Genomic DNA, 13,742 nt, shown 5'->3' with positions numbered 1-13,742 from the left:
CGACCTTGTCACTGAGGTTTCTTTATTGGCATTTCTTAAAGCTACACCTGAGGCTCAGGTGGGGGGCAGGTTAGGGTGCACCTCAACTCCAAAGTATATAATTATAATGAAATTGTATACATCATCTAAAACAGACTAACACGTGCATTACATTCAATGCTTGTGTAGATCATGAGCTGTCCATGTGCTACAGTGCGCTAGTAAACAAACCTGCAGCTGCAAGCTTCTCTCATGTTACTCTTTATCTATTAGCTACATATTATTTACAAGATCACTTCTGAATTCATGCTTTATCCATGGCTAATGTCTTGTCTGTCTTCTGTTTTCTTTCATTGCTCATGCAAGGCCTACACCAGCTAGCTCTAGAAGTAATCTCCAATCACGCTGTAATAGAATAATGTTGAACAAGCTGTGAGGTACATTAATCGAACCCTTCAGAAGAAAGATTGTCTGCCTGGTGCTAGAACCACTCATTAGAATCCAGGATTGCATGTAACTCGGGAAGAGTTTGATTTTTGTCAGTCATAGCAAGTAAGGGCTGGTCTATACTAAAAGCTGAGTTGTCTTAACTACATCGCTCAGGCTTGGGAAAAATTTCGCACCCTATGCAATGTAGTTAAGTTGATTTTAAGCTCCGGTGTAGACACCACCAGGTTGATGGGAGAATTCTTCCAATTCTCCTGCCCTCGGAGAGGTGGATTTACAACAGTGGTAGAAGAGCCTCGTTTGTTGCTGTAGCAAGTGTTTTACGCTAGTGCTGCAGCTGTAACACTTCTATTATAGCCAGACCCTCAAACAATGCAAACTGTACTGCAGGTTAACCTAATGCTGAGGTAGTTCTCAGTTACGCTTGGGAGCGCTTACTTGGAAGAAATCAATGGGTCTGTTTCTTAAAGCGCTCGCCAGTGTGAATACAGGTGGACAAGCTAGCGCTACGTAAACAGTAACTTACAACGAACAGTGGCGTCCATTCAGCAAAGCGTTTATACATGTGCAAAAGTACTTCCCTATATTGCAAAACACTTAAGCATGTGCTTAAACCCCACTGAAGTCAGAGTGGAGCAAATGCTTGGATGCTTTGCTGAATATACCTAGTTTGCTTGAAGGAGCCACTGGTAGGTCTGATACTCTTAAATCAGTTCTAACCCCAAACGGGTAAGAAGACTTGTTAGAGGACTTTTTAGGTGCATTTCTCCTAATAAGGTGTTGAGTGCTGTTCACTTAAAACTTGTGTCCACCGGGTATAAGGCTATAGTTTTCTTCTTGTAATTCTGCGTATGGATGCTTTGATTCAAAATGACTTAATTGAAAGGGCATGCGGCAGGATCAGATCGAGAGTGCAGGTTCATTTGTTTGAAGGGGGACAGTATTTGAAATCAGGATCTCCGAAATCTCCTTCCTTACCTTGCGCTAATTTCTGTGTGATTGGAATTAGGAACGAAGTTCAGAGTGTACCAGTTCTATTTGCTACCCAGACTAACTAGATAATAAAAAACAAAGCTCTGTATTCAAATATAAAGCTGGCTCCTAAGCCTACTGAAGGAAAGGGGAAACTTTCTATTCAATTCAAAGCCATTGGTCAAGCCTACGTAGAGGCATATTTTTCCCCACAGTCAAGAAAACTCTGCTGACATCATCTTGAAAGGTAATGTCACAGAAAATGAGCCCCATAATTGACATCACAGACAGCTTGGATATTTAATTACTGGTTTGAAAGGTCCTGCCAGTGCTATTCTGTAACTCAGCATTTCTTCTGACAGCTGACCTTACTGAAAAACGCCCTCCGATCCTATGCAAGGAGGTGAACACGCCGCTGGTAAACACACAACTCTGCATTTCTGCACTGCAAAGCTGGGAGATAATGCTGATAACTATAAACACCATGATAAACATAAGCTGAAAACCAGAGCAACAGAAAAGTCCACCAGCTCGGGGTTCAGCCCAGTTAATATGGCCCTGGGTGTGAGATTTGCTCACAGACAGGAGTGCCTCTTGTAGGAATTGCCTCTGTGGAGGAGAGGAAGCAGTACAGTCCGGCAGCATAAGCCACTTTATCTGTAGCTTACGCAGTTTAGGGTAAAATTCACCCCAAAGCAGAGAACCGACCTCACGGCCTAAGCCCCTAATTGTTTGGATTTAAGCAGTGCATACTCCTTATGATGTGTGCACAGGACTTGAAAACAAACACCTGGATTTTAATATTGGCTCTAAGACTGACTTCCTCTGTGCCGTGGGGCAGGCCACATAGCATTTCTGTTTCTCTATCTGTAAGACCTCAACAATAACTCTATTACATTCGCAATGCGGGCTTGTTGGGATTAATTAGCTGCTGTGTGTAGAGCGCTTTGATAAGTATTAGTGGACACCGTACACTTAGAAAACTATGTCGCTAACTCTGATTTCTCTAGCACATACTATTCCAGTCGTGAGGAGTTCTTTAGTTACTACATTTAATGTTCAGCAGGCAACACGGCAGCTGCTTCTCATTCTTCCTGGACATGTGGAACTTTCATTAATGTTTGTGGGACTTACGCATGAAGAGCAGGAGGAAAATGTACTTGAAAGGCTTTTCATGCAGCTGTTCCTCAATATTTGAAGCCTGCAGGCCCAATTTCCAGGTTGCAAGGTGGTGCCTGCTAACCCACTCTGACTTCAGTGGGGCCTCACGTGTACAATGGAGGGTCTACACTGTAAGTCAAAGTCTGATTGGAGCATGGGTAGACTTGAATTTAGCTAGCATAGGTAATGGGTCACAATAGTGCAAACATGGTGGCGTGGGGTTCAGCATGGGCTAGCAACCAGAGTACAAGCCAGCTGGGGAGCCTGGCTCTGTATCCTGAGGTTGCTAACCCAGGTCACTGCATTTTCTTACAACTATTCTTACCTGTGCTAGCTAGATCAAAGTTACAATCACACCTTCGCATGCAGTGTAGATGTACCCTGAGAGGAGTGTCCCCCAGCAAGCACTGATTGAAAGATACTGCAGTGAGTGACCGTCCAAGGCTGTGCAATAAATGTTTGTCCTGAGCCTGTGCAGAAAACACATTAGAGACAGGCCAGGGACAGAATCCCAGATTTGAGTGTCCCTTGTAAGGGATCCGGTGCTGCAGACAGCATGGACAATCATACAAACTACGGCACAGAGGGTAAGAATGGCCATACTGGGTCAGACCAAGGGTCCATCTAGCCTAGTATCCTGTCTTCCAACAGTGGCCAATGCCAGGGCCCAGAAGGAATGAACAGAACAGGTAATCCTCAAGTGATCCATCCCCCGTCGCCCATTCCCAGCTTCTGGCAAACAGAGGCTAGGGACACAATCCCTGCCCAGCCTGGCTAATAGCCATCGATGGACGTTTCCTCGATGAACTTATCTAGTGCTTTTTTTTTGAGCTCTGTTACAGTCTTGGCCTTCACAACATCCTCTGGCAAGGAGTTCCACAGGTTGACTGTGTGTCTGTATGAAGAAATACTTCCTTTGGTTTGTTTGTTTTTTTAAACCCGCTGCCTCTTAATTTCATTTTGGGTGGAGTTCTTCCTTTTGCAGCGGCCAGCGCGTTGTCTATGCACCACCTATCGACCACTTTAAACCCTCGCCACAGGAACTAAGAGTCACCTCCTTTAGCTCCAAAAGCATAGTCCTCTACCACGCTTTTAGCTACACTAACAGTGGGGCCAGTGATTAAAACTGCATGAAAATTTTCCACTGAAACATTTTTTTCAGCAGAAAATGACTTTTCAATTGAAGAATTTTTCATGGGGAAAATGTCAGTTTTCATTGAAAAGCTGGGTTTTCCCCGCCCCCGAAACCAAAACAACCCAAACTGTTTTGGGTTTATTTGTTTTGGGGGGCTTCAGTGGTGGTGGGTTTTTTTGGGGTTTTTCAGCAGCAACACCACAGTCTGATCTTTGGCTTTCCGTTATTTTGATGAAACCCTAAAAATCTAAAAGAAAATTAGAGGAATGTAAACAAAAAACCATGTTGTTGAAATGTCTTGTGGGGATAAAATGGATTTCCTCACTCTCTCTGCCATAAGCACTTTGTAGGCCCAGCTGCAGGAAGGCGAATTTGTCACTCACACATGAACGATAAACTTGACTGAGGCTGTTCGGAGCTGAACCAAACTTTTGTCACAGGCTCATCCCTTTGCAGATATTGTCCCAGGTCTGGGTTATGTGCGGCTCCTGCATGCTAGCTGTGTCAGGGAATGTAAAAAAGGTGGAAAAAGCCACTTGGGAATTTGCTGATGTAGCGGCTTCCCTGGGCTCGGTAAGGCTGGCAGAGGAGCCCTGTCCCAGCCCAATGTAGGGATGTGGCGGAGTCCTGGCTAGTGAAGAAGGAATGAGGCTGTTGTGGGCGGCTGCCTTGACTCATGGCAGCTGCCATATGAGCAGTTCATGAGGCTGCTCTACTGCACGTGTTCAGAGCCTCGGGATGCCAAGGTGTGGCGCAAAGCTCAGCTGAAACTCAAAACTGGGGCCAGTGAAATCCCTTTTGATTGATTGCTGCACGATCTCCACTTTCAGGGCTGGCTCCTGCTTGGCTTACCCGGCCCGTGGGAGTCCTCGCGTGAGACGAGCCAGCAGCATTCCATTTCTGTCCTGTCCTGGTTTTTGAAATGTTGTGCTTTACCCTGTTATGCTGCTAACCCCGCGTTGAGTTGTGGCAAGTCTGCGTGCAAGGCAGTGCCTCCTGACGACGGGTGACACAACACATGTGAATGGAACATGACAAGCTGGCTCAGTCCAAAACACAAGCTGTCACCTTGTTGCAGGAAAGCTTTCATTATTCTATTACAGGGAAGGGTTAGATCGGGTGATTGCATAGGGGACCGTGTCTTGCGTGCATGAAAAGCGGCTGTTTAAATTCAGGTTCAAATTACAGAGCCCCTTTAAAGCAATTTGAAAGGAAAAAAAATAACACCATGCTGTAATATAGCAATGTACATCCCAGGGTCTGAAAATACTTTCTAGGAATTAATTGATGAAAACCCAGATTGTTCCTGATCAGGTGGATGTGCTGGGTGGGGAAGGGCAGGGAACTAAGGCTACAGGGAGCCTGTCTTGGTGTCCCTCTGACAATAGGGAAGGGAGGAAGCAGAGGTGAGTCTAAAGGAAACTGCACACTTCCCCTGCCTACTGAGAGAGGAGCATAACCCATTCCTGGGGTGGTTCTATGCTGCCCCCTGTACTCAGGGCAGTGCAGGAATGGTACAAGCCTCCCTAGGAGCCCCGTATTCTCCCTATTTAGCTGATGGAGAAGCTGAGGCATGTAGAAATTTAGACCTATGTTTCCAAAAACGGCCATTGATATTTTTTTGGGTGTCTCCATTTTTGAGTGCTCGGCTTGGGTCTGACTTCTAGGGAGGAGTATCCGCAGCTCCAGCTGAAGGGCTTGGACGCTCAGCAACCCTGAAAATCCAAATCCTGGGTGCCTTAAGTGGGGCACCCCAAAACTGAGGGTCCTGAAGCTAGTGGACACCCTCAACATTCTTGTAAGGCAGGGTAGTGTTAGAACATCCTCGCCTACTGACCAGCAAGCTGAGGGACAGAGGTGAAGTGGGGAACAGCATCTTCCATATGGGAAAGGTTGCTGAGGGTCCTAGGACTATGCATGAGCGAGAACTGCCTAGTTCCTCTTTTTATTCAGAACTGGGCCCTGAGCCTGCCAACTGATCCAGGCAGGTGGCCCCGTACACATGCCCAGAGTTCAAGGAGTCTTAGGTGTGCATATTAGATTGCAGTGTCTTGGCCTAAATTTGTCATATGCACCAATAGTCTTTCATTTTAGAACAAAGCCTTTATTAGAAGTGGCTCATTTGCAGCAAACATTTGCAAAGTAAATCTCCAAACTTGATTTAATCTACCTCATTTTCCATTCCCTAAATTGATTCTTCCTGAAGCGGGGCCTTTAAAACAAAAATCCCATACCTCCACTTGCTTATGCACCCATTATGAATTTACTGTCTTTGCCAATTGCATTATGCAGCCTGGCATGATGGACTTCTTAATAAAGTGAATATTGGACAGATAGGGTTGATTAAAGATATGCCACATCTAATTATGGTTAACGAAGGTGAAAGCTTTTGGTTTTGGTGTTCTGCCCATGCCTTAAGTGCGATGCATATGTTTTCTCCATTAGTCGTGAAGTCAGCACGAACTCAGTGATGAAAGTAAGTTTTGGTGATACAGCAATAAAAAGAGAGAGCATGCAGGGCCAATGGTTTATAGGCAAAATAAACTGCATTGGTTAATGCTTTCTGTGCAGGAAAGGTCTGGTCCAACGCCCCTTGAAATCAGTGCTGAAATTGCCATTGACTTCAATGGAAATAGGATTAAGCTTTAAGTTTGCAAATTTCAGAAAGAGGGCAAAGAGGTGTGCGGTTGTGTGTGACACTGTGATGGAGTTATTTTTTTCTAAAGCTGTTGGCCTATTCCTGAGTGGCGGGTTCCAAAAAGACTGCAGCGTAGCATAGCAGTAGTGATGGAAACTTGTCAGTTCCACTTATTTATTATTTGTACGATGGCAGCGGTAAGACTAATTGGGGCCCCATTCTGCTAGGCGTCGTACATACACAGAATCAGGGACAGCCTGCCCCACAGAATGTACAGTCTAAATACGTATGGGCAGGTCTACACTACGGCAGGGATTGATGCTCTGAGATCGATCCACTGGCGGTTGATTTAGCAGGTCTAGTAAAGACCCGCCCAATCAACTGCAGATCGCTCTCCAGTTGTACTCTACCCACGACGAAAAGAGTAAGCTAAGTCGACCAGTAGACCCCACACGGTGTAGACCCCGCGGTAACTCGACCAAGGTACATCGACTCCAGCTACGTGAATAACATAGCTGGAGTTGCATAGCGTAGGTTGCCTTACTGCGATAGTATAGACTTAGTCAAAGACAGACAAAGGAAGTAATATGATCACCATTTACAAAAGGGGATCTGAGATAGTTTCAGTCCTCAGTTTATCAAAACATTTAAGCACCTGCTTAACTGTAATGACACTTCAGCATGTACTTAAAGACTAATATGCTTGAATCCTTTGCTGAATCAAGGCCTAAGCAATTAGCCCAAGGTCAAACAAGGAGGCTGTTCCAGATACGGAAATAGAACCCAGGCCTCCGGAGTCCCAGTCCTGTGCTTTAACCCCAAGAACATCTTTCTTGTCTGCGCTCCACTTTCTATTTTTCTCTTTGTATGGGACAAAAGTAATTTCTAGATCTGGTTGAAAAGTGCTTAAGTATGTTTCACAAAAATCTGAAAAATGTTTGTTTCAAAAAGTTTAAATTTTGCAACTGAAAAAATTAAACCCCTGGTTGCGGGGGGGATGGGGGTTTGGGATGGGAGGGTTGTTTTTCTCCCTGGTCTCTCCATTTTCACTTGCCTCCACTCTTCCTTTTTCATCGTCAGTGGGGAAAAAAGAATCAAGGGAGGAAAAGGGGAAAACTGAAAGTAAAGGATGGGGAATCATAAGTTGAAAAATGGATAAAGAAATCTGATATTTTTGATCAAAAAGTTAAAAAATTTTGTAAAGATGAACATTTTTATTTTTAATACTGGATGATTTTTCATTGAAAAAATATTTAGAATGAAAAATCCCAACCAGTTCTAATGATTTCACAAGTAACACAAGATTAGTTGATTCCCCTCCAGCAAAAAATGTGAATGACCAAAACGTAAGAGCCACCAAAAAACAACGAAGAAGAAAGACTTGGATCACAGATGGTTTCTGCTCCGTGTATAACCATCATATCTCAGGGTAGCAGCTGCTGGGCAGGTTCATTGCCGGTTTCTGACTTTCCTCCCCCTCCACCCACCAAGAAATCAATACTAGATAATTTAAAATAACCAAATCATTAAAAGAAAAGGAGTACTCGTGGCACCTTAGAGACTAACAAATTTATTTGAGCATAAACTTTCATGAGCTACAGCTCCCCACTGTATTTTCCACTGCATGCATCCAATGAAGTGAGTTGTAGCTCATGAAAGCTTATGCTCAAATAAATTTGTTAGTCTCTAAGGTGCCACAAGTCCTCCTTTTCTTTTTGCGAATACAGACTAACACGGCTGCTACTCTGAAACAAATCATTAAAGATGTTGTACACTGAATAGAGCCAAGTATGAAATGTATCAGGCCTCAGTGACCAAATTGCAGATGGTATTGGCGGGGCGGTGGGGAGGAATAAATGGCTGTTAAAGGGGAAGTTAAGTGCAGAACAGGAAGAAAATTGGCAGCATGTGACCTCCAGAAGAAGAAAGAGGAGAAACCATGTACCCCCAATGCTGATAGAAGTAAGAAACCGTTTTCAGGCTCTTTGCACAGGTACTACAGTAGAGAATGGGTTGGAAGGCTCATCTGAGGGAAGGGATCAAAAGGAGATCCCATTGACCGGAAGGCATGGGATGCATTGTCCTAGGGATGGGGGTTCCACGACCACCACTCAAGAGGAAGAAACAGGTGGTGGTGGTCGGGGACTCCTTCCTAAGGGGAAAGGAGTCATCCATCTGCCAGCCAGACTGGGAAACTGGAAGCGTGCTACTTGCCTGGAGCTAGAATTCAGGATGTGACCGAGTATATGCCGAGACTGATCAAGCCCTTGGATTACTACCCTTTCCTACTTCTCCACGTGGGCACCAATGACACTGCCAAGAATGACCTTGGGCAGACTACGTGGCTCTGGAAAGAAGGCTAAAGGAGTTTGAGGTGCCAGTCATGTTCTCATCCATCCTCCCTGTTGAAGGAAAAGGCCCAGTTAGGGACCATCGAATTCTGGAGGTAAATGCGTGGTTGCACAGGTGGTGTCGGAGAGAAGGCTGTGGATTCTTTTGACCATTGGGTGTCCTTCCAGGAAGAAGGATTGCTAGGAAGAGATGGGATCCACCTAATGAAGAGAGGGAAGAGCATCTTTGCAGGCAGGCTTGCTAACCTAGTGAGAAGGGCTTTAAACTAGGTTTGCTGGGGCATGGAGATCTAAATCCTGAGGTAAGTGGTGAAGTGGGGTACACGGAGGAAACACGAGGAGGAGGGTGCAACAGGGGAGGCCTCCTGATTCATACTGAGAAAATAGGGCCATCGGCTAGCCATCTTAGGTGCCTGGGAAACCAGCAGGAAGAATTGGAAGTCCTGGCACAGTCAAGGAACTATGAATAACAGAGACTTGGTGGGGTAACTCGCATGACTGGAGCACTGTCATGGATGGGTAAAAATTGTTCAGGAAGGACAGGCAGGGGAGAAAAGGTGGAGGAGTTGCACTGTATGTAAGAGAGCAGTATGAGTGCTCAGAGCTCCAGTATGAAACTGGAGAAAAGACTGTCAACAGGCTTTGGGTTAAGTTTAAAGGCGAGAGCAACAAGGGTGATGTCATGGAGGGCGTTTGCTATAGCCCACCAGACCAGGAGGATGAGGTCGACGAGGCTTTCTTCTGACAACTAACAAGTTTCCAGATCGCAGGCCCTGGTTCTCATGGGGGACTTCAATCACCCTGACACCTGCTGGGAGAGCAATACAGCAGTCCAGGCAGTTTTTGGAGAGTGTTGGGGACAACTTCCTGATGCAAGTGCTGAAGGAACCAACTAGGGGCCATGCTCCTCTTGACCTGCTGCTCACAAACAGAATTGCTAGGGGAAGTAGAAGTGGGTGGCAACCTGGGCAGCAGTGACCATGAGATGGTTGAGGTCAGGATCCTGATAAAAGGAAGAAAGGAGAGCAGCAGAATACGGACCCTAGACTTCAGAAAAGCAGACTCTGACTCCCGCAGGGAACTGATGGGCAGGATCCCCTGGGAGGCTAATATGAGGGGGAAAGGAGTCCAGGAGAGCTGGCTGTATTTTAAAGAAGCTTTATTGAGGGTGCAGGAACAAACCATCCCGATGTGCAGAAAGAACAGCAAATATGGCAGCTTGTTTTAACAAAGAAATCTTCAGTGAGCTTAAACACAAAAAGGAAGCTTACAAGAAGTGGCAACTTGGGCAGATGACTAGGGAAGAGTATAAAAAATATTGCTCAAGCATGCAGGGGTGTAATCAGGAAGGCCAAAGCACAATTGGAGTTGCAGCTAGCAAGGGATCTGTGGCACTCCTTGCCTGAGGAGGTTGTGAAGGCTAGGATTATAACAGGGTTTAAAAGAGAACTAGATTAATGGACTTAACCTCCATGAATGGCTATTGGCCAGGATGGGTAAGGAATGGTGTCCCTAGCCTCTGTTTGTCAGAGGGTGGAGATGGATGGCAGGAGAAAGAAGGGATGTGAAGGGCAACAAGAAGGTGGTCAGGGGAGGTGTGGGACCCTGACTGAATGGGGGGAGGCAGCCTAGTGACGAAGGATGTGGAAAAAGTGGAAGTACTTTTTTTGCCTCGGTCTTTGCAGACAAGGTCAGCTCCCAGACGGCTGCACTGCGCAGCACCCTATGGGGAGGGGGTGAGCAGCCCTCAGTGGTGAAAGAACACGTTCGGGACTATTTAGAAAACCTGGACATGCACAAGTCCATGCAGCTGGATGCACTGCATCCAAGGGTGCTGAGGGAGTTGGCTGATGTGATTGCAGAGCCATTGGCCATGATCTTTGAAAACTGGTGGTGACTGGGGGCGGTCCCGAATGATTGGAGAAAGACAGACAAATATAGTGCCCATCTTTAAAAAAGGGAAGAAGGAAATTCCGGGGAACTATAGACCGGTCAGCCTCACCTCAGTCCCTAGAAAAATCATGGAGTGGGTCCTCAAGGGATCCATTTTGAAGCACTTGGAGGAGAGGAAGATGATGAGGAACAGTGTACATGGATTCACCAAGGGCAAGTCATGCCTGACCAACCTGATTGCCTTCTATGGTGTGAAAACTGGCTCTCTGGATATGGGGAAAGCGATGCATGTGATATAGCTTGACTTTAGGAAAGCTTTTGGTACAGTCTCCGAAAGTGTTCTTGCCAGCAAGTTAAAGTAGTATGGATTGGAAGAATGGACTATAAGGTGGATAAAAGCTGGCTAGATCGTTGGGCTCAATGGGTAGTGATCAATGGCTCTGTCTAGTTGGCAGCCAGTATCAAGCAGAGTGCCCCAGGGGTTGGTCCAGGGGCTGGTTTTGGTCAACATCTTCTTCTTTAATGATAGCACTCAGCAAGTTCACGGATGACAGTAAGCTAGGGGCAAAGGTAGATATGCTGGAGGGTAGGGATAGGGTCCAGAGTGACCTAGACAAATTGGAGGATTGGGCCAAAAGAAATCTGATGAGGTTCAACAAGGACAAGTGCAGAGTCCTGCACTTAGGGTGGAAGAATCCCATGCACTGCTACAGGCTGAGGACCGACTGGCTAAGTGGCAATTCTGCAGAAAAGGACCGGGGAATTACAGTGGATGAGAAGCTGGATATGAGTCAGCAGAGTGCCCTTGTTGCCAAGAAGGCTAATGGCATACTGGGCTGCATTAGTAGGAGCATTGCCAGCAGATCGAGGGAAGTGATTATTCCCCTTATTTGGCACTAGTGAGGCCACATCTGGAGTATTGCATCCAGTTTTGGGCCCCCCACCACAGAAAGGATGTGGACAAATTGGAGAGAGTCCAACGGAGGACAACAAACATTATTAGGGGGCTGTGGCACATGACTTATGAGGAGGCTGAGGGAACTGGGGTTATTTAGTCTGCAGAAAAGAGTGAGGGGGGATTTGATAGCAGCCTTCAACTACCTGAAGGGGGGTTCCAAAGAGGATGGAGCTCGACTGTTCTCAGTGGTGGCAGATGACAGAACAAGGAGCAATGGTCTCAAGTTGCAGTGGGAGAGGTCTAAGTTGGATATTAGGAAAAACTTTCACTAGGAGGGTGGTGAAGCATTGGAATGGGTTACCTAGGGAGGTGGTGGAACCTCCATCCTGAGAGGTTTTTAAGGTCAGGCGTGACAAAGCCCTGGCTGGGATGATTTAGTTGGGGTTGGTCCTGCTTTGAGCAGGAGGTTGGATTAGATAACCTCCTGAGGTCTCTTCCAACCCTAATCTTCTATGATTCTGTGAAATAAAATAAATGAATGATGGTAAATAAAAATGAAGGGAAGGAAATAATTACCCTAAGTATAATCAAACAAAAATAAAGATTATCCGGTCATGTACATCTTCTTCCATACATGTATGCAGTATTCTCTGTATCTGCTGTGTATATTTATGTATACAGTATTCCATATATTTGTATATATGTCTACACCGTACATATAGGAATCATAAACATCTGGTTTAATCAATCTCAGTTTGTGTTCGATGGTCTTTGTTTTTTCAGGGGCTAAGGTACTAGATGTGTCTCAAGTTGGTAAAAATGACTATTTTTTTAAATGTGGCATAGATGTATTATCTTCATGTCTCAATGGAATATAGTCTACAATCCTGAATGTCTTGGGGCCTGCCTACTTGAGAGATGGCCTCTCTCCCTGTGCCGTACTGCCACAATCAGCAAATTCGGCAAGGCCCCATCTCTGCTCTATGCCGATACACATCCCAGCTAAACCAGCAGAAAGATTTCCATTGACTTCAGTGGGCTTTCCATGTTGCCCTGAAAGAGGATCTGATCCTGCACCCACTGAAATCAGTGGCAAAATTCCAATTGCCTTAAGTGGTGCAGAATTAGATCCAGAGAGAGGTGACTGGAGGTAGTATGTTCCTGGGGAAAGCTCCTTGGCTTTGAAGTAGCCTGAACTGGTTGCCCTGTATGGCATGTTGCAGAAACCATCCATCTGGGAGGAGGGCTTCTGGGAAGAGCTGATGGTCTGGGGATAGAATTTACTGTTTTATTTGCTAGCTCACGTGTTAGATTTTTGCTGCGTCATGATGTGGGTGACATTTCGATGTGGCTTGTAAGTGTAACTGTTAGGGTGCTTACCTGTTATGTATAGGAGAATCTGGCTCTGAGTCTTTTAAATGTGAAAAGAACTCTCAAGAATGTTATAATAATGCTGTATTTTTTTTTTATTCCACCAGTACAGACAGTAGCAAATTTTTTCAGTCGGGGGACAACATTTGCTGTGCTTGCCTTTGTACTGCATTTGTACTAGCTACTTGGAACCACATGCAAGAGAAACAGCTGACGTGCAGTTTCCTGACTCCATCCAGTGGCAAAGAGAAGGAAATGCAAGATGGTTCTTCAGCAGCTTTTAGGAACTAAAGACACCCAACTTCATTCCCTGTGCAGCTCACATGACCAGCATACAGTATGTATGTGTTTTTTGTCTGTCTCAGTGTGATTTGTTTGTGCTCTGCAGTGGAACACAGGATTTATCACATTGGTTCATTAAGTCTGATATCCTTCCTTCTGGCAGTAGTCTAATGCTTCATCCGTTAGAGGCAGGCGGTTGTGGTTTGATTTTAGATAGGCAGAGCATTCTTTCCTCACCCTTGTGGTGATCAGCTCATGCCCTAACGCTCGATCAGGAGATGGGCCAAACCGAAAGCCCAGTTCTGAGCAGCTCCCAACTTCGGGAGGTTTGAAATCCAAACCCAGACCCCAATCCACATTTTGCACCTTGAGCCCATTACCAATGAGATCCATTTACCCTTGGCTTAGCAGGTATGTGTATACTATGATTCCACAAGCACAGAATATGCTACAGAACCCATGCTGCAGACTCATGCTCCAAAATCTTTCACTTCTTAAAAAACAAGAGCCAGATCCTCAGCTAGCATCACCTGGCCTTAGCAACACTCACCTGACTCCCACTTAAAGGGCTTTTAAAATTCCTCCAGATTTGTTGCCCTTGTCCGTCTCTGGCCC

The sequence above is a fragment of the Chelonia mydas genome, chromosome 26 (assembly GCF_015237465.2).
Source record: "Chelonia mydas isolate rCheMyd1 chromosome 26, rCheMyd1.pri.v2, whole genome shotgun sequence".
NCBI classification, from domain to species: Eukaryota; Metazoa; Chordata; order Testudines; family Cheloniidae; genus Chelonia; species Chelonia mydas.
This window is presented reverse-complemented; position numbering follows the sequence as displayed.